Genomic DNA, 21,982 nt, shown 5'->3' with positions numbered 1-21,982 from the left:
GGCTCTCGCTCTCTCTCTCTCTCTGCACAACAAGAAACTTAGAGAACATCAGATTTCTTGTTGGAAACAATGCAAGCAAGAAAACAGTGGAGCAGTGTCTTAAAAATACTCAAAAGTGTGTTAATATAGAATTCTACACTCATGAAAATCTTTCAAAACTAAAGGTGAAATAATATTTTTAGAGAGAAGGAGACAAATCGTATACATCATGAACACAACTGCACTGTAAGAAATGTTATGAGGTCAAGAGTGAAAAGCATAATGGGCCGGCCAGACAGCTCAGCGGACCAAAGTGCCTGCTTAGGCAGAGGGCAGTGGCTGGGGCTCCAATCTCCACTGTGCTGTGAGGCCCCACTCTCAGGGCACCCTGAGATGACTACTGAGACTGAGTGTAGTGGTGCGAGCCTGTAATCCCAGCTCTTGGAAGGCTGAAAAAAGGAGGATCACCACGAGCCTGATCTGTGAAGTGAGACCCTGTAGACCCTGTACTAAATATATATATATATATATATATATATATATATATATATATATATATAGTAAAAAGCATACTGGATGAAAATATAGAGCAAAATAAGAAATGACACTTGTAATGATAACAGGGCAATACAAAAGTATTTCTCACATTCATATTTAAATTTATTTTAAACATGGAAGAAAACACACATAACAGAACATGTTGTAAGCTTTAAAACACATGTACAATCTGTCCAGGCATGAGGTCACATGCCTGTGGAGCCCCAGCTACTTAGGAGACTAAGGCACGAGGATTGTTCAAGTTGCAGAGTGTAAGGCCAGCCTGGGCAAGGTAGCAGAATATCTTTCAAAAGCAAAAAAAGAAAAGTAAAATGTGTGATAATTTCACAAAAGCTAGGAGGAGAGACGGACTGATACTGTGGTAAATGTCTACACTACCTGAGAAGTGCTGTAATATCACTTATGTAAGGGCAGGTCATGGACAGGGATGTGAGAGGTCAAAATATACCATATACTGGGGCTGGCAGGCGGCTCAGTGGAATAAGCGCTTCCCTGGCAAGTGCAAGGGCCTGAGTTCAATCCCCCGTTCAGAAAAAAAAAAAATCATATACATTGCAGCCCCCCACCAAATGTGAAAGGAGGGGTGAAGCAAAGATGGACGAGGGGGTGCAGTTGTTCAAAGCGTGTTCTGCTCTATGCATGTACAAACGGTCAAAGTGAAGCCTTTTCATCTTTATAACAGATAGGAACTAATGTAAAAATATGTAAAACAAAAAATGTACATAACACACCCTCACATAACCTCTGAAATACTATTAAAAAGAGCAATTAGCTGAGCATGGTGGTGCTTGCCTGTCATCACAGCAGCTGGGAAGCTGAGGCAGGGTCTCAAATTTGAGGTCAACTACAGCAACTTTCCAAGACTCTTGGTTAAAAGAAACTACCCTTCAGAAGACCAGCGAGATAGCTCAGTGGTCTAGCTTAGGGAGAGCACGGGGGCCACGGGTCAATCCCCAGCACCACAAGCCACACCAGCCTCGCCCCCAGGGTGGGCTGAGACATACACCAAAAATATATATATAAAATTAAAAAAAAAATTACCCTTCAAAAAAACAATGAGGGCCGGCGGTATAGCTCAGTGGACTAAGCGCTTGCTTAAGGAAGCGCAGGGGCCAGGGTTCGATTCCTGGCTCTGCATGCCGTGCTGCCTCGCTCTTGGGTGTGCTGAGCCAGCGATGGAGTCCAGGCACAGTGGTGCATGCCTGTAATCCCAGCACTAGGGAGGCAGAAACCAGGAGGATCACTACAAGCTATGTAGTGAGACCCTGGAGGTGGGGGAGGGAACAGTGTATGTGTTCAACAAATGAAGCAAAATGGAACAATTACGAAATGTTAATATAAAATAAGGTGGCTAGAACAGTGACAGAAGCAAGAGGCAAAAATAGTAAATACAGGGACTGGAGAGATAGCTCAGTAGAATAAACGTTTGCTTGGCAAGTGCAGGGTCCTAAATTCAATCCCCGGTACCATTAAAAAAAAAAGTAAATACAAAGCAAAATGGTAGATTTAAACCCAATATCAATAATTACATTAAATGCAAATATTCTAAGCATCCCAATGAAGAGCCAGAGATTATGAGATTGGGCTAAAAGCACGTCATATCCTATATAAAATTTTCAAGAAAACTGATTTACATGTAAAGACACGGATTAAAAGTAAAAGGATAGGGGGCCCAGCCCTAGCTCAGTGCTTTAAGTGGCTGCTTCCACAATGCTGGCAGCCTCAGTTTGCTGTAGTTCGATCCCCACAACACTCCAGCCATGCAAAAGTGCCCTGAAGGCATTCAAGGAGCAAAACACACACACACACACAAAAAAAAGTAAAAGGATAAAAAATTAGATATTATGATAACATAAATCAAAAGAAATTTGGAATGGTTGCATTAATATAAGACTAAGTAGATTTCAAAGTAAAAAAAATTCTTAATGGAAAATGAGGGCCATTTCATAATAAAGATATAAATTTATAGGAAGACCTAACAATCTTAACAATGTATCATTCATAAAAAGATTTCAAAGTACATCAAGCAAATACTGATAGAACTACAAAGATATTTTTTTCTTTTTAATGTATTTGGCACAGGGTCTCACTACACAGCTCAGACTTGTGGTGATCCTCCTGTTTTCAGCCTCCCCAGCACTGGGATTATAGGTATGCGCCACCACACCAGGTCTTGGTGGGTGGCTCAGTGCACCTGGGAGCAAAGTCTGGCATGTGGTGCCGGGGATGGAACTCAGGTCCCTGCACTTGCCAAGGCAGGTGCTTAGTCCACTCAGCTATCTAGCCAGCCCTTAGAACCACAAGAGAAAAATAGCCCATCAACAGTTATAATCAGAAAATTCAGCACTAACTTCTCAACTGAAAGGCAAGTGAGTAGCTAGCCAGCTAGGAGCCAGGCATAGTGGCACTGTAATCTCAGCTACACAAGAAGCTGAGTCAGGAGGACCCCAAATTCAGGCCCAGTCCAGGCAAGTTAGCTTGACTTTACCTCAAAAGAAAAGTTGAAGATGACTAGTATATAGATTAATGGTAGAGCAGTTGTCTAACATGCACAAAGCCCTGGGTTCAATCTTTAGTGCTGGAAAAAAATAGAAAATGAAGAAAATGAGAAAGAGAAGGAAAGAAAACAAACAGAAAGCCATCATGGATACTAGGAACTAGAACAATATTATTAATCATTGACATTTCTAGAATATACCAAAGAGTTGAAGAATGCAAATTCTTTTCAAGCAAATACCAAATATTTATAAGATAGCTCATATTCTGGGTCATTTAAAAAGTATGAAGCTTAAAAGGATCCAAGTCATATAAAGCATGTTTGGGACCACAACTGAATTAAATTGTAAGTTACTGAGAAAAAAAAAAATCCCTAAAACATTTCCAGATATTTTGAAGAAAATCTTTGCAAATTATGTGCCTGTTAAAGGAGGTCTATTCAGAATATATGAAGAACTCTCCACATTCAGTAGCAAGGAAATAATCCCTTAAAAAATTAAAAGAAGACTTCAGCAAACACCTCCCCAAAGTGGCATGGTTGGAAAATAAATTTGGAACAAAATACTCCACAAATTAGTCTTTATAGAGACAAATTAAAACTACATGAGTTGCCACTATATGCTTATTAAATAGCTAATAGTCTGTTGGCAAGAATATAAAGCAAATTAACCTCTCATACATTATGGGAATATAAATTATTACAACCAATGGGGAAATAATTTGATACCTTGTTTTAAAAAACAAATATACTAGATTGATCAAACAAGCATTAACTGTTCCTTTCAATAAACCAATTGAAATTAGTAGCATAATTTTGTTAGCTATCTTGTGTACATCTGTCTATATAATAAAATTAAAAATAAAAAACCTTTAAGCGAAAGAAAAACACACAAGATCCAGCCGGTCCGTTTCTAGGTATGCATATGTGGTGGATGCCAACCGGTGGTCGATTTGTAACACCCAGCTGGATGAGCCAGTGTGGTGCTGGGGTGTGAGGCCCACCTGAGGGTTGTTGCTGGCAGCATAGGAAGAGAACTGGAGGGGAGGAAGCCGTTGGAAGCTGTCGGAGAAACTGAAGAAAGCTGTTGGTTTTCCTGGAGGAGCTTTCGTGCTGGCTTTCCTGAGGAGCTCGCTGCTGTCGTTGTTGAAGGAGCAACAGTGAGATCTTGTTGTCAATGGGAAAGGCTGTGGTTCACTTGGGGGAACTCTGGTCCTCACTCTACGCATCGCTTCCTGGATCCAGAGGGAAAGGCAGCACCTGCTCAATCTCCTGGAGAAGCTTGTCATGCTGGCTTTCTTAGTAGGAGCCCAGCTGGTCTCATCGCCGGAGGAGCTTGGGACCTGACTGTCACTGAGGACAGCTGTGGTACCTTTCAGGGAAGCTCTGGTCCTTATGGTGCTTCCTGTCGCTTCCTGGCTCCAGCGCAGACCCCTCAGCCTGCTGGCATGGACCCTTCACGCCGCTGGCACAGACTTTCCAGCTTCCACCCCTGACCTGCAGGCCTTCCTAGCGCAGATCCGTGAAACAGGCCTGCCTGAGACACTGTCATGGGCTCTTGGCCTTCAGCTGGACTCATGCAGGACACTACCGTGAGATCCAGGTCCTCGGCTGGGGCCTTTGGTTTTTATGTGTGGACAGATTTCCTGCCCTCTCTTTGTATGTGACTCTTTGGGTGATTATTATAAAATAATCTTGTTGTAATGTTTCTACTTGCAAAACTCCAAACTACTACAGTAAAGCATGTGCCCAGGTGAATACAGAAGAATGTTCACAGCAGCTGCCTTTGTAATAATCCCACTTCCTCAGTAGCTAAATGGATAAACAAGGTCTAAAACATCTGTACAATGGACCACTACTTATCTACAAACTGTGGTACAGGGTTTCAGGGTAAATCCTGAGGGATTTGACTGACCTTGTCAGATACAAAAGTTACATTTCTTGTTATATAGGTCTTGCTTTATCTCGGTCTTAACCATCCAGCAGAAAAGTATAAAAACGAGGTATAAAAAGTAAAGCCATATTAATATGCTGAGCTGTGAAAGGCTCAAGTCAACAACTTCTGACACTGCCAGTCCTGCAGATAACCCACTACTGTTATGGACTACTGGAGTATATTGGATTATTTTGCTGAATTCACGTACCTACAATATTTAAATGGTAAGGGAATACCTATCTGTGACAAAACTAAACAACAAAAAAAAAAGGAATACAAATGAATGACCATTCTGTATCTGTATATACAAAATAGTTAAGGTAGATATACAGCTACTTTCTCTTAATTCAATGAGAAGAAAGATTTGAACTAATAGTGTTTGGACAGGCTATCACGTCTGCATCTTGTACTATGAATAACCGCTACGAACACAACAATATGCAATGTATTAATTATTGAAACTGTCCTACTAATTGGTTTTGAAACTGTCTCATTGCTATTTGTTTCTTGATAAAATTAATTTAAAATAGATAAATGAATAAAAACATAATTGTAGAAGAAAAAACAAAAGCAATTATCACAATCAAGCTAAAAGCATAGCCATAAGTTACGGATATGTTCATAGTTCTCTTTGTGCATGTGTCATGGGAACAATAAAAATCTACCTTCAAGCAATTGCAAGCGGACAAGACGCGGTTAGCAATGTGGTCACCATAATAGCCAGTAGGTCTCCAAACGTGTTTATCTTATAGCCGAAGGCAAAATGGGATCAAAGAACAACTGTACAGTGTTCCGTCAGTACACCTCAATCTGAGCGGCACAATATTTATAGAGCCATCTTAAAGCAGTATAAAAATAAATAGAAAACATTTTAAATGGGTTAGAACAAATCCTGCACCAGCTTCTAAGTCTTACATTTTCTATGGTGATAAAGCAACAAAAAGAAAATCATTTGCCCAGAACAGTTTCCCTTACACCTGTAAAAGCTAACGCAAGGACATATTTCATCTTCAAAAAGTCTCTACAGATAGAATCACCCACAGGCTAACAACTTGCTGGTGATCAGGCCGCTTTAAATAGCATGTTTTTTGTTTAATAAACTCAAAAACTGATTTAAGTAGACTTTCAAGATATAGTTGAATGTTTGTCATAATACAAAGAGATGTTTTGTTCTCTGCACCTAAGATACATCTAGCCATAAGGCATTTCAAAAGAAATCTAGGGCTATACAAAATTAATAGTTGATTGGAAAGCAAATAAAGCATAATGACAACTAAACTATAGAAATATGATTTTATTGTTGTGCTTTTTTAGTCTGCCTACTGGGTTTCTATCATTGATCCCATTGCAAAAGTTAAGAAGCAGAAAGCAAAATATTTCCACTACATAAAGCTTAAAATATACAGGGGTAGGGGCCGAGAGATGGCTCAGTAGAATAAGTCCTTGTCTGGCAAGCATAAGGGCCTGAGTTCAATCCCCAGTTCCACAAAAAAAAATTAATTAATTAATTAATTAATTAATTAAAATTAATTTTAAAAAATTAAATAAAATATACAGGGTTGGTTTTACCTTCTGAGTGGGTCTGCAACTGATAGAGGCATTTAGAATTGTATGTATTTTGAGGGGCATTTCAGTATTAATTACAGATGTTTTTATTATAGACAGTTCAATTGATCTATTAATGTAGCGTTCCATGTTACTCCTTCTAGAGATAGGAATATTTTAAAAGGTATACCTTTCCTTTTGCCAAAGATCGTTGTAATAATAAACTTCCCAAAAGACCCATGAAGCACCTTATAATCTTACTCGTCTTATAGATTGAAAAACTGAAAGAAAAAAAAAAGTCATGCAACTGTATAAAGTCACAGATACTAAAAAAGATATTTTGAAATTTTTATTATGTGCTCAATTCAGGATATAATTAAAAGCAGAGGTATAATATTTTATCAGAGTTATCCTGAAATTTCTGAAGGCAAGAACACTGAGCCTTGATGTCCTGTAATCTTAAGAAAATAGGAAGGTAGCACACATAAAAATTGTAAGCTTTATTTGCTAAAAGTCTTTTATTTAGACTGAAATTCAGATTTGAACTTACATATAAATAATAGGTAATATTTTTAACTTTTAAATTATTTGTTGCAATACTCTGATTATTCAGACACTGCAATCAATGAGTCTGCTAGGAGCAAACTAGCCCAGAAGCAAGGGGTGACAGAGATTTGGATCAGATGCCTGGATTAGAATTAGGGCCCACCAACAGTGGCTGAAGAGTGTGATCCGTGTATTCATTTTTACAGGAAGTAATAATGCATGAGTTATTACAATGCTTTAGGGAACAGAGATATGAAACACAGGATATTGAGATTAGCATCCAGCAGATGATAAGAGCTTAATAAAAATTAGCTGTTATTGCTGTTATCAGAATCTGAACACTGGAAAATATGATAGCTCATGTCAGGACAGAGTTTGAGTAAACTCTATGTTTTCGTGTGTATTTAAAGAATAGATTTAAGAGCCAGTGAGATAGCTCAGTGGACTAAGCACCTGCTTAGGCAAGTGCAGGGACTGGGGTTCAATCCCCAGCAACACCTGCCATGACAGCCCCGCCCTGGGGTGCGCTGAGCCAATGACTTAGACCAGTCATGGTGGCACACACCTGTAATGTTGGGAAAACTAGAAACAGGTGGAACACTACAAGTTGGAGCTGTATAGTTGAGATCCTGTACCAAATACATTTTAAAAAAAAATTTAAAATAGAAAATTTGCCAGGTGTGGTGGTGCACACCTATAATCCCAGCACTGGGAGGCTGAGGCGGGAAGATCGCCCCAAGGTTGAGGCCAGCCTGGGTTACATAATGAGTTCAAGGCCAGCTTGAAGTACAAGGTGAGACCCTCTCTCCAAAAAATTAAAAATAAATAAGAAAATTTAGATCATTTCCATTCGCACTAACTTAAATACTTTCTCTGGCCTCACTGGATGAAATGTTCATCTTTTCACCCAAGTCTGACTTTTCCTTGAATCTGAAAAGCACTTTGATACAAAAAAATACCAAGCTTGGCACCGCATGGTGCACTGGCCCTGCCCCCAGGCACCCTGAGCCATTGATGGAGTCCAGGTGTGGTGGCGCATGCCTGTAATCCCAGCACCAGGGAGGTAGAAATCAGTAGGATCACTATGAGTCTGGGCTGCATAGTGAGACCCTGTGGAAAGAAAGAAAGAAAGAAAGAAAGAAAGAAAGAAAGAAAGAAAGAAAGAAAGAAAGAAAGGAAGGCAGACCAAGAAGGACAGGCACATCGAATGAAAGGGAGACACTAGAAGAGAAACATTTCACAGGATACTGAGGTTCTAAGCTTGAGTAAACAGGAGTGGAAGGGACACTGACAGGAGCTGCAAGGATGGGAGAGAGGCGGGAAGGGAATAGGAAGGGAAATAAGTGAGCGGGGCACGCAGCTTGGGCTGTACTTACTGAATAAGAAGGTTCTAGAACATACTAAACTGGATAGTCTGACACAGAGCTTAAGATGTGTTGCTGCAGTTAGTCTGAAGAGCAGGACTCCGGCTAAGGCTGTGTCGCTACACGGGCGAGCCAGTTGCCCTCAGCTGTTTGCCCTCGCGAAGCCTGGTGTTTAGTATCAATATGACATTCGGGAAACAACCAAGGTAAGCTCCAGCGATAGCAAGTAGAGAACAATTCAGAAGTAATGTCATGGCTGTCACTTGACACCAGATAATTATACCCCTCCGAGTGACTCAGAGGTTCCTGTGTGGCAGACGCGCCCTGGGTGCTCCTCAGTAGGTGCCCTGCCGCTGCGAGGCCAGGTAATTGGAGTCGCTCTGCTTCTCGAGAAGTTCTGCTTTACCTCTTTTCCTGCTGTACAGCAGAAGCTACTCTGTAGTTTAATCAGTTATGGAGAACTGGGATTTTCCTGTTATATATTATTAAAGACCATATTTTTAAAAAACCTTTATTTATTTATTTAGTACAGGGTCTCACTACACAGCTTGGACTCATAGTGATCCTCTTGTCTCAGCCTCCCCAGTGTTGGGATTACATGCATGCACCACCAAGCCTGGTTTCGGTGGCCGGCACAGCATGTGGCAGCCGGGATGGAACTCAGGTCCTTACACTTGCCAGGCAGGTTCTTTAGACAGCCAAGTTATCTCCCCTAAATAACTCTATTTTATGTACAGTCAATGTTTTTTTAACCTTTTTTTTTTACATTTATTAGAGAAAAATTGGAAAATTACAAATAAATCAAGAAAAATCACCTGTAACTATAATCCAGAGGATATTAACAGTAAACATTTTGATATATCTTTCTCTTTGTATATATAGTAATTTCATAGAAAATATGGGTTTTAAAAATAAATCTTTCATTTTCAGAAAAACTAATTTTTTTTTAAGTTTTACTTGAATTTTAACTCTGGCACCACCGCTTTATTTTTTTCTAGAGGCAAAAAGCCTGTTTCATTTGCAAAGCTGCCTTTTCTAAATTCTCCTTCATAGACCAGAAAGTAGCACATTATTACTTAAAATAAATCATTATTAAAGAGGACTAGGTGAGCTGTACTCATGAATATGATCTAGGATGACATTGAAGATTTGCCTTGTACTCCTCTGTGGTGCCTGGCGTTCTTCTTCCTCTTCTTTTTCCTCTTTTAATGTATTTAGGACAGGGTGTACAGGGTCTCACTATGTAGATGGAACTCAAAGTGATCCTCCTGTTTTTCAGCCTCCCAAGTGCTGGGATTACAGGCGTGCATGACCACGCCCAGTCTCAATCTCCCTCTCAGTGTGCCCTGGGGGCAGGGTGGCACGTGGCAGGCGGAGGATTGAAACCTAGCCACTGGTTCTGCCTAAGCAGGTGCTTTAGTCCACTGAGCTACCTGGCCGGCCCTTGTTTTCTTCTTAAAGTGTTGAGCTAGACCAGTGCACTGTCTGATTCTGTAGCTGTGTACTCCCACTGCAGTTGCTCAAAACCTGTATTGCTAGTGGCTCTAGCTACATTTCTGTCACAGAAAGTACGTAGGACAAGGCTGATCTAGGCACTTTCACAAAAAAGAACTGGGAAGAGATGTTTGGAAAGAGGACGTAGAGCACACCCCTTCAAAAATTTAAATGATCTAAGGAAATGAATTTATAGTTATTTTAGGAAGTAAAGCAGGAACAACACAAGGAACATGGCTGTTATTTTAGTGCTTGGTGTGTCAGGCGCTGTTAGCAACTTAGTACGTAATAGCAGCCTTCATTCAGTGAAGTGAGTGATGAAGGTTTAGCACACAGATGTTAGTGCCTCACAGAGTGAAAAAAGGCTCAAGTCTGGGATTCTAAAGAACTACCCCAAAATATTTTAAACCTTCAAATGAGACTTTGTCTAAATCTTACAAAACTAGAGCTTGCCAAGGATATAGATTATCTCTTAAGAGGAAGGTTACTATATTCTAGGATTTTATGGATTAACAGTCTTATGTAAACACTGCAGAGAAAATGATGCATATGTAAATTTGCTTGCTGTATTGACAGATCTTTTTCCTGTCTGGCTTTGTGAAATTGGCAGTGAAGGACCAGGGAGATACCTCAGTATAATAAGCGCATGCCTGGCAAGCATAAGGTCCTGAGTTCAATCCCTGGTATGGCCAAAAAAAAAATAAAAATAAATAAATAAATGAAATCAGCAGTGAAAACTGCTATGTGGTTAGGTTTTCCTTTTGTATTAAAGAGGAATTGTATTAAATGCAATTAATATTTCATTATTAACTCAATGCCTAAAGTAAAGGAGTAGCACAAGCAAGGTGAAAAAGATAGTCTTGAGCAAACTATATAGAAATTATGCTGGGTTTTTTCTTTTCTTTTTTTTTGGCACAGTGCTAGGCATGGCAGCCAGGGCCCCATGCATGCGAGGCAAGCACTCTAACAGAATATAACCCCTGTCTTTACTCCTGTTTGTGCTTGTTTTTTTACTGACATTTGACCTTTTGTTGCCCTATGTAGCCTTGTATCATGTATTAAATTGCGAGTTTATTTTGAACAGAAACATATTAGTTTCACTGTTTTATGTTACATACATACTGGGTTAAAAATCAGTGAATTTCTAGGCCCGGTTCGGGTAACTGAAGAGCCTTTGTATGTAGTTTCTATTGTCTAGATCCAAGGTGTGCTGAAAACACAGTTTGAAGTAAGAGGGGAGTTACCGCCTTTCTGAAGACGGGCTTGGACATTGTAATCCAGCACGTTAAGACGTTTCCTTTCCCTGGTAGCAGCGCTGACTGATACCCGACTGCTAGCGCACCGTGCACAGGAATAGCCGAGAAAGCAGGGTACAGACCACCAACAGCTAAGCCAGTCAGTCCAGCCTGTGTCGCGGGACAGCTTTCACAGTCCAAATCACCTGTACTCAGAGGCAAACTTACAAAACGTGAGTAAGAGGCATTTGCTGACCCAAATGGGATCAGTGAGAGTGGCAAGTCAGCCGCTATCCTGACACTGGGCCTGCGCCACAGGCAATTTGCGCCAAAAAAGGCTGCTTGCTTAGGCCACAGGAAGCAGCACTACGGCCAGCATACACTGATCCAGGTTCAAGTCGATTCCTGTGTGTTCCTGGAAGTGGGTTGATCTTTCTGGCTCTGACATCAATCATGTTTTCCTTGATGGTATCATCCGAGCTATGATATTCCACTTCGAGCCTCGTGCGCACCCCCTGCGTGTTCCCTCCGCCACGCACGGTTTACTGTAACCTCTGCTGCACTTGCCAGGGTGTGGCCATGTTTTCTACATTCAGTGTTTTCCCTCTAATCCATTCGCTAGGACGAAGCTGAGAGTGCACAATAAAAAGTCTTTCTTCCTGTTCCTTACTAAACCGCAGCCTCTGACCAGTGAAAAGCAACCAACATTATCAGGGTTTTTTTTTTTTTTTTTTTTGGTTTTGTTTTGTTTTTAAGAGAGCACTTTCCACTTTCTTTTCTATCTGCAGGACTGCTATTATATTACAAGGGAGAAAACCTTGGTACTTGAGTTTTATGTGCAGATTCTTCCAGAAAGGCTCTGGTCATTAAGTCATGATATAATATAACAAAATTATGAAATAATACATTGGCCTTTCTGGTTCGTAGCTGATTCTAACCAAGGAAGGAAGTCCTACAATAAAACTCTGTTGTTCTCAATCTCATTCTTCTTAAAATATTATAACCTTCTGAAGTTTCTGAAAATATTTCTTCTGTTTGAGTATGCTGGACCCTCACCTAGCCCCTGAGAATGACCAGGTCTGTACTTCATGTGAAGACAAGAGTGATTGCCCTGGCAAGGGCATTTGTGCTTTAGTAACACCTGTCACAGTTCAGACCAAAGAGTCCCCCAAAGTCCCTGTAGGCTTGGTTGGCAGCCAGTGAGGTCAATAGGAGGCGGGGGAGATGCCAGGAGCCAGGGGCCTGGTAGGCGGAAGTAAGACCACAGGGGGCGCAGCCTAGAAGGTGCTGTTGGAACATGGCCCCTCCACCCCGGGTCTCCCTCCCTGTCTCATACACCTGGCTGCCAGGCAGGAGATCAGCAGCTCTGCTCCACCTGTGTGCCCTCTGCCAGGACGTTGTGTGTCAGGTGGGCCCAAAACAACACAGCCCAACCCCTAAAATCAAGAGCCCACTCTCTCCACCATTAAAAGGACCTATCTCAGGTATCCTGTCACAGCTAGAGAAATCAGACTAACACAATACAACCCAGGAAAGGAGCAATCCTAGTGCTCTGGAAGACTAAGGCAGGAAGATCACGAATTCAAGCCCAGCCTGGAGAACTGAACAAGGTAGCAAGACTCTTTCTCAAAATTTTAAAAGGGGTTGCTGATGTAGCTGGGCATGAATGCCCCAATTTCAGTCTTCAAACACACACACACACACACACACACACACACACACACAGTCTAAATCTTTATTAGAGAATACTCCAATTTTTACTAGTGAAAGAATTGAGAATGCTTTACATAAAACGCTTAAAATAATCACATCAAACAAGATGTGAAAGTGTCTGCTTGTCATCTCAGGATTCTGGGAAGCTGAAGCAAGAAGGTCACAACTTTGAGTCTCGCCTGGGCAGTCAGCAACTTAGTGTGATACTGTCTGAAAAATAAAAAGAAATAAGGGATGGAGATGTAGCCCAGTGTGAAGGCCGTGGGTTCAATCGCCAGTGGGTAGGCAGAAAATCACATCAATCATATCATTAGACATGTGAAAAAGTTTTGACTATACTTTTAATTTACATATTACAATGGATAGTTATCATATTTAAGGCAGCAGGAATATTTGTGAAAATACTAATGCCTGGGAAGATAAAGCAAATTTATTTGCTTAGTAAATTAATGAGGCTCATTTTAAATTTATAATATTAATTTCCAAAAGAAAAGATGGTCACCTACCTGGCAACTTTACTAACAGTAAAGGTTAGTGTGTCCAAATTGGAGCTAAAAACACAAAACAAAATGAAATCCCAGATGCCTTGAGCTAAGGTTGAAAGGCAAAGTTAGACATAGGAGAACAAATGCAAAGAAAATTGAGGGTTTAGGGATATGTGAGGGGAATCTGGCCCCCTCCCAGGACTGTTCCCCGTGCCCCTCACCCCAGAAGAGGATGAGGAAGATTCACAGCCTATCTGTGACCCCACTGGGCCCAGGAAAGCAGCCCTCTCCAAGCTGGGGACCCAGAAAAGCTGAAAACAGAACTGGAACAAGGAAGCGCCAAACAGGTAGTTCTGTGTCTTACAGAAAGCAGCACCTGCCTGTGGGGTGGTGTGACAGGGAAGAGAAGGACCAGACAAGGCAGCACGTCCCTGTTCCTCCCACACGCAGTGGGGACGCCCCAGGTGGACAGCTCAGCATCCTACGCGCAAGTGCAGCACATGTACAGGGCCCTAGCACCTCCTGGCCCAGACCACAGAGAGCAAAGAAACCTGGAGGTGACAGATACTCAGAGAAGAGTAGCAGGAAGACCCCCGAGAGGGGAATCACTGGTGCTCGAGACTGAGCATCTCCCAGAGCCAGAGCAGTGGGCTCTCTCATAGTCTCCCCCAACACTAGAGGGGTAGAGACAAGTGAGCTCTGCCCACTGACTTCAGGAGTCGAAGACAGTGGAGCCTTGGGACAGCTCTAGGTTTTTGAGGTGAGACTGACACGGATAAACACCTGGGGCAGGGCACCCGGGCTGGTGGCTGTTGGACCACATATTAGGCAAGGCAAGGCTATGGAGGGGAGCTGTGCATGATATTCATACCAACACACTGACTGAAGCAATCAGGTTCACCAGGCCTGCGGGGGCATCATGCCTCAAGCACGCAGCCAGGCCCTGGGTGAGATGGGGTGACAGACCTCACGGCTTTGGGCAGACAACTCTCTGGCCCACAGGGTGAAACTGCCTGGCTGCTTGAAGTCGGATGCACACCAGTGTGCAGGGAGTCCTGTAGACCCTCGGGGTTAATGCTATAACAACAGCATCAAGTTTTTAATTCCAATTTCTGTTTTTATTTTGGTTGTTGGTGTAACTGTAGCCTTCTTTGTGGGATTTGGGTCGTTTTGGAAGTGAGCATTGCTTACCTTCCCAAGTGGGACAAAGACACAACAGCAACAAAGAAAACTACAGGTCAATCCCTTTAATTAATCGAGCTACAAAATCCCTCAACAAGATAGTGGTAAATAGAACAGAATGTTTCATTGGGCCAGGGATATAGCTCAGTGGCATAAATTCCTGCCTGGTAAGTGCAAGGCCCTGAGTTTGATTTCTGGTACCAAAAAGAATGTAATGTATCATCAAAACTTTGAAGATCATGCTGAAGTAAGTTTTGTCCCAAGGATGCAAGGATGGCTCAGCATATACGATTCAACAAATGCAATATGCCACATAAGTTGAAGCAAGGACCAAAATCACACGATGACCTCAAAAGATTCAGAAAAAGCTTTTGACGAAATCTAGTATCCATTCATGATTTTTAACAAAAGTAAAGAAAATGTGTATAGAAGGACCTCATCTCAATCTAATAAAAGCCATTTAAGAAAAATTATGACCAATATCACATTAAGTGGGGAAAATTTGAAAGTGTTCTCTCTAAAAACAGAACAAGAAAAGGGTATCCACCATGGCCACTCATGCTCACCAGAATAACATGAGAAATACTAGCCAAAGCAATCAGGCAGGAGAATGACATAAAACACTCACAAGAACGAAGGTGCCAAATTAGCATCGTCTGCAGATAAACACATCCTTTATATAGAATATCCCAAAAATTCCACCAGAAGTGTGTTAGCTGCCTTCTCACTGTAGGAGAAGATACTTGCTGCTCATAGCCTAAATGAGGAAGGGGGCTGGGGAGATAGCTCAGCGGTCTAAGCACCTGTCCGCCACCAAGAGCAGGCATGGTGGCACAGGCCTGCAATCCCAGTGCTTGGAGGCTGAGACAGGAGGATCCCTACGAGTATGAGCTGCATAGCAAGACCCTGTACCAAAGAAAGAAAGAAAGAAAGAAAGAAAGAAAGAAAGAAAGAAAGAAAGAAAGAACGAACGAAAGAAAGAAAGATAGGATTAAAAAGAAAAATTAAATGAGGAGAGGCTTATTTTGGCTCAGGTTTATAGAAACTTTAGTCCCATAGTCCAGTGGCTCCAAGGCAGGGCTTCATGATGGAGGAGAATGCCAGAGCACAGGCAGTTCATGGATGCTGGCAGAAAGCAGAGAGATGGGCTGGCGAGATAGCTCAGCAGACTAAGTGCCTGCTCAGGCAAGTACAGGGATCAGGGTTTGATTCCAGGTGCCCCATGCTGTACCATGCAAGCCTGTAATCCCAGCATGGAGGAGGCTGCAAACAGGATCACTAGGAGTCTGAGCTGCAGGGGAGGGGTGTACAAAATACATTTTTTTAAAAAAAGAAGAGAAAGAAAGCAGACACATTAAAGTGAGGAAGATAAACCCTTGCAGGCCATGGCCGTGCCCCATTGACCCCCTTCCTATTAGCAGCCTTAACATCCCATCACAGTTAGCTGTGGACTCATCTGAGGACTGATCTGATGAATATCATATCCTACAATCCAGTCACCCCCAGAAGTCCTACCTCTGACCACATGGGGTTTCTGGGGACATCCAACTATAAACCATAATGAAAGACTCCAAGAGTCACTAATCAAATTGAGCAATAAAGCAGGATACAAAGTCAGCACACACAAATCCGAAGTGTGACTATATATGATGAACCCACCTAGAAAGAAATTAGGAAAATGATACTATTTAAAATAGCATCAAGAAAAATAAAATACTTAGAAATTAATCTAACCAAAGGAAATGAAATGTCTTCACACTGAAAACTCTAGCAATCTGAAAAAGGGGACCCAAAATCTTAAACATCAGAAAATGTAAAGACTTCCCCTTTTGCTGGATAGGCAGAATTAACATTGCCAAAAATGTCCAGACTCCCAAAACTGATAAGAGATTTAATGCATTTACAAACACAACTGCAACAGGTTTCCTCACAGAACTAGAGAAGGCACCCTAAAATGTATATGGAACCAGAAGAGACCCAGAACAGCACAGGCAATCCTGGGTAACAGAAACACAGCAGGAGGCATCACAGTCTCATATTTTAAGTTATATTACAAAGCTTCAGTGACAAAAACAGCATAGTACTAGCACAAAAAGAGAAATGTTTATCAACAGAACATGAAAGGTGATGCAGAAATAATCCTAGGTACATTCCATCTGATCTATGACATTCAACCATGTAATCTATGACAGGGAGCCAAAAATATATGCAGGAGGAAAAACAGCCTCTTTATCCAACAATAAAAATAAGCTGATATTTACATGCAGAAGATTGAAGCTAAATTAGCTGTATGAGACCTGCTACTAAGCTAAAGTCAAAATGGCTCAAAAATCTCAATATTAAAATATAAACAACCTGCCAGAAGATAAATTAAGTAAAATTTTTGAATTCATAAGCACAGGCAAGGTCTTTTGAACAGAGCCCCAACTGTATGACAAATAGCATCAATAATCAACAAATGGGTCATATCAAGTTAAAAAAGTTTCTCACAGCAAGGAAAACAACCTACAGAATGAGCAGGCAACATACAGCATGGAAAAATTTTGCCAGCTATACCTTGGATAAAAATTATTGTCTATGACATATAAAAAACTCAAAAAACTTAGACCACCCCCCAAAAAAAAAAAACCCAAGAAAGCAGGAAACTAAAATGAGCAGACATTTCCCAGAAGTACTACTAGCTAATAAATACATGACAAAATGTTCAGCATGTATGGCCACATGAGAAATGGAAATCACAACAACCCTTAACTTTCATCTTATCCCAGAAAGAATAGCTATCATCAGGAAATGAAATAATAATTACTGGAAAATCTTTAGGGAAAAGTCACCCTCCTACATTGTTGGAGGGAGTGTAAACTAGTGCAACCACTTTGAAAATCAGTGTGGAAATTCATCGAAAAACCAAAACTAAAAATTTCTTTCAATCCAGCTATTCCCCTACTGGTGATCCTTCTGAGTTAAATATATCATATTGATACAAGCATACCCATTGTTACGCCATCCAAATTCATAATAGTTTAAATGTTGGAAGTGGCCTATGCAGTAAGTCTGAGACTTACATATGAATTCTGTTCCAGGTTGCTAAGTCTGACAAAATGAGTCTCATACGGTACATCTGTGAAAGTTCATGATTTGAATGTTCCTAAATCGGGGATGTCCACCAACATGGATAAGGTGTGGTATTAAACTACTCTGTTATAAAGGACAAAGTTGTGCCTTTCTAGGAAAAAGGATGCAGCTTGAGATCTTAACAGTAAGTGGGGAAAAAAATCAGACACACAAACTTAAGTACTGTATGATTTCACTTTTGCTATAAAACTAAAATATGAATTAAAAAGCAAAATAAAATGTAAGTAATAGGAAACAGTGAGATAGCTCTTTTACAAAAGGGATGGGGAATGGGATGAAGGAAGAGCTGAGGGAAGGAAAGGGATGTAAAATGAATTAAGATGTCATGTACGTGTACCAACTATACACAACGAATGCATTCGTTATGTACCACAAACATGTATTAATAAAAATAAACCTCTACTATTTTATCTTCAGTTGAGTAAATACGGTGTAACTATAAGGAGAGATAACAATCTTAGTTTTTAGAGTGTACTCCACTTAGATGGGTTTCACAAAGGTTCAGAAACATTCTTTGTGGGTTGGGGATGTAGGTCATGAATAAAATGCTTGCCTAGTATATGCAATGCCTAGATTCAATCCCAGCACCAACAAAACAAATATTTTATGCTAAAATTAAATCATGTCCATGAAATATGGGGAAAAAGTCTTATAAACCTTGAAATTTTTTGAGCACAGAAAACTTGGATGGCAACAGAAATATGTAACATAATACTTATTCCAATATACATGAAGTCTGACACCAAAATGTTTACTAGCAGCACAATGGAGATGCAAAATCCAGGGAGATAAACTGGAAGTGAATTTAGAACCATAAGATTTCTGGAGAGATTTCCAGAAGAATTTAAATTCTGTGCAATTCGATTTTTTTTTTTTTTTTTTTTTTTGTATATGATAGAAAACCAAAATGAGTACAGGTTCTGAAGAATTGTTAGTTTTTAGAATGAAAACCCAAGTAATCTGACAATTAGATCAATATGTGTTATACTCTCCAGTAGTCTGTACTTCAGTACTTTTCCTTTTCTATATGAGATCATATTGTATTCTTCCATGGATGTAATTTCCAGGAGGTCTTGCCTAAATCTATTAGTGAAGCTCTCTTCTGAGTTCCCACACAACCTTCTGCCTACCTGTTTTAACTCTTCAGCAGAACTAAATGGTATTTTATGTTCCTACCTCTTCATTGCAAACTTGAGAGCTGAGATTGACTCAATCTTTACTGCACTTTTGGTGACTAGCATAGTGCTTGTCATATACCTTTTTGCTTGGCAAATACTTGGCAACTACAACTTGGATTGATCAGTCCTTCACAGCCTCACCGTGATCCTTGTTGAGTTCTCCAGCCTTGTAACATCCAGTAGTGGCACCAAAGTATTTTTAGTATGTATTTAGATAAGATCAGTTGCCCACCTGTTGTAATCAGGGTTTACAAGGAAAACAATACAGGAGACATAACTTATAAAATTGTTTATAATAGTCACCCAAGGAGTCAAATACAAAGGGAGTACAGGAGATCTGTCCACACTGAAGAACAAAGAATCTAGTTGAAGGTGAGGATCCCATGGCATTATCTTGTATGAGTCCAGTTGAAAACCTAGAGCCAGTGTCAATGCCTCATGCAAGTCTGTTTCACAGATCTGTACTGGGAAAGTCCAAAGGTCAGTGGCAGAAGCAGAAAGTCTGTGCCCAAGGGATGGAGGATCTGTGCTAGCAGGCCGAGGGATCTGCGTTGAAACCAGCAAGTGACACTGAAAGTAAGGATCAAAGCTTCCCCATAAAGTATCACAACCATCCTTAGCTATGAGGTTCCAAGCACCTGCAAAAGTGAAAACAGCTGAGTTCCCATCAGGAAAGCCAACGTGACAAGCTTCTCCCAGGAGACTGAACAGTGCATCATCTTTCCACCTGGAACCAAGAAGCAATGCTTAAAGTAAGGACCAGAGCTCTCCCAAAGTGAACCATAGCCATTCTCAGTGACAAGGCCCTCAGCTCCTTCAATGATGAGAACAGCTGAGTTCTTATCAGGAAAGCCAGCATGACAAGCTCCTCCAAGAGAACCAACCTCCTAAAAGCTCAGCTCTTCTTCTCCAGTCCTTTTTGTTTTGCCAGCAACAATCCCCAAATGGGCCCTTCATACCCAGCACCATACTGGTTCAGCTCAGATGGGTGTTAGAAGCTGACCACCAGTTGTCTTTCCAGCACACCAATCTCTACCTTTTTCAAGAAATCCCACCACACATCCCACTTCATTCATTCTCAGGAGTCATTTTCTCTTGGTAGTCTTTCCTAACTCATGTCTTTACCAACCTACATTGGATTACTACTTCTCTGAATTCCCGTAATTCTCTGTGCATATGCCACTGCACTACACACATCCCATTGGAAGGTGTACTGTTAAACACATTGTCTCAACTTGAGATGTAGGAAGCTTGGCTGGATCGTTTGGCTATTCCCTGCCCTGAAGTTTGGAGAGCCCTGAATAATACATTCCTGCGGGCAGCAAGGGCCATCCTAAAGTGACTCAGCACAAAAAGTGTATATAAAGGAGTTGAAGGCTTCTGCCCAGGCCACTTCCTTGGAGTTCCCATTTTCACCGCGCTGCTTCACCACTTCACGTGTGCCACTTCGGAGGAGCTTGACATTCATCCAGTCTTCACAGTCAGCATGCACAGAAGGGAGAGAGGCTTAATAGATGCCTCAACTGCTGCTCCTTCCTCTGCTCTCTACTGTTCTCTGCCACCATGGACTGCTGCTGTTTGCCTTGGAGCCAGCGGAGTATGGACTGAAACCTCCACTTCCTGTGAGCTAAATAAACCTTTCCTTCCTTAATTTTGAGTGTCAAGTATTTGTCCTCACAACGAGTGAGACAGAAGGCAAACATTCCACTCCACCCAATTTGTTTTATTCTTGTTGGTATCCTCCAAAATTACCACACTACTTGGCACATAGTAGATGATTTTAAAATGTGGCTTAAGTAAAAAACAGAAAACAAGGAAACAGTCTTAATAGGCTGCATTTTAGAGATGTAGATATGTAGGAACGCAAATTGGCCGCTCAGTATATACTCCTAAGAGACAGCTGGAAATAAAATAGAAAAGAGCCTTTCAGTCTTGAGGGTAAAGTTCAAGCCACAAAACAATAAATTTTTTTGTAGAGGGGACAGTAACACGGTAGAGTTACAACAGAAGTGACACGTTAGGAGCCAGGAAAGCAACCATTTATGGAAACACAAACAGGCCTAGTCATCAGAGGATAATGGAGCACTTCCAATAATGTTAACATTTCATTAAAAAGTCAAAGAATAATACATTCATAAATTGCTCCCAAATGCCCTGACATTACCCAATGAGTACACAGATCTTTCCTCTCATTTATGGTAGCATTTCAGTAATTTTAGTGCACAGTTCAGTGGCATTAGGTTTACACAGTTAAGTAACTGTCACCTTCAATTCTCCCTGTGATTTTTAAGGCGCAAGCCGAGGTCTGCTTTCGTCATATATTAATTTTGTGCACGGGTTAAATTCACAAATAGAAAAGTGAAATAAATCAACAAAGGACTATTTTACACGGGCTTCTACAAGTGGAATTTAAGAGCCAAAGGGTTCAATTCAGTGGTTCCCCTCCACTCTTGGACGACGTCAACAAACGGAGCAGTGCAGGAACGTGGCAGGCCCTTCGGGGCAAGAAGGAGCGGCTGAAGAGACAAACGAAGAAATCATAATGTTCGAAAAACAGCTACAGTCCTGTCTTAGTACTTTTTGCCCCGTTCTCCTTCTCTTTACTTTCTAACCTCCTTTAAATTAGCGCGGCCCTAAACCCACGGACTCGCCCCTTTACCTGGACTGGCGCCTTTTAATGACGCAGCCTTCCCATTCTCGCGGGAATTTGGGAGCCGGAGCCGGGCAGAGCCAACAAATCTCGCAATCTCAGCTGGCGCGGGAGTCGGATTGGCAGCTGGGAATGCAGAGGGGCGGGGGCGCGGAGCCCGAAAGGGGCGGGACCAGGCTTCGGGGAAGGGCGGGGAGAGCGTCGGGGGCGGGGCCGCGCGGCCGCGGACCTGTTGAGCGCAGGTACGGCCGGCCGGTCAGAGCGCCCTGGGGACCGGCGGACTGCGCATGCTCGCTGCGGGCCCCCGGCCGGCAGCCCTTCGGCGGAGACGAGCCGGCTGCGCGGCGGCTGCGGTCGCGATGTGAGTGGGCCCGGGGCGGGATGTGCTGACCCGGCGCGGGTCGTCGTCTTCCAGCCGCACAGCGAGCTCCTCTGTCCGCCGGGCAGGGGCGTGGGCGCGCGGGGGAGAGGTGAGCGCCCCGCCGCCCGCG

At 41.8% G+C, this 21,982-nt stretch overlaps 1 protein-coding gene and 1 pseudogene across 5 annotated transcripts in view; one reads left to right on the top strand and one right to left on the bottom strand.

Annotated features, from left to right (window-relative positions):
• Positions 1–11,049: 11,049 nt before the first annotated feature.
• LOC101578659 lies at positions 11,050–11,606 on the bottom strand (annotated as a pseudogene).
• A 10,133-nt stretch (positions 11,607–21,739) lies between these two features.
• Fam135a (family with sequence similarity 135 member A) overlaps positions 21,740–21,982 on the top strand; it is a 113,206-nt gene continuing 112,963 nt past the window's right edge. For all 5 annotated transcript variants that reach the window (XM_023718690.1, XM_004634382.2, XM_023718692.1 and 2 more), the window contains exon 1: positions 21,740–21,852. The gene's annotated coding sequence lies outside the window, so the exon portion shown is untranslated. The remainder of the gene's footprint in view (positions 21,853–21,982) is intronic.

This window comes from Octodon degus, unplaced genomic scaffold, assembly GCF_000260255.1.
Source record: "Octodon degus isolate 3935 unplaced genomic scaffold, OctDeg1.0 scaffold00061, whole genome shotgun sequence".
Taxonomy (NCBI): Eukaryota; Metazoa; Chordata; class Mammalia; order Rodentia; family Octodontidae; genus Octodon; species Octodon degus.
Note: the sequence above shows the minus strand (reverse complement) of the source record. Positions and strands in the feature narration are given on the sequence as shown.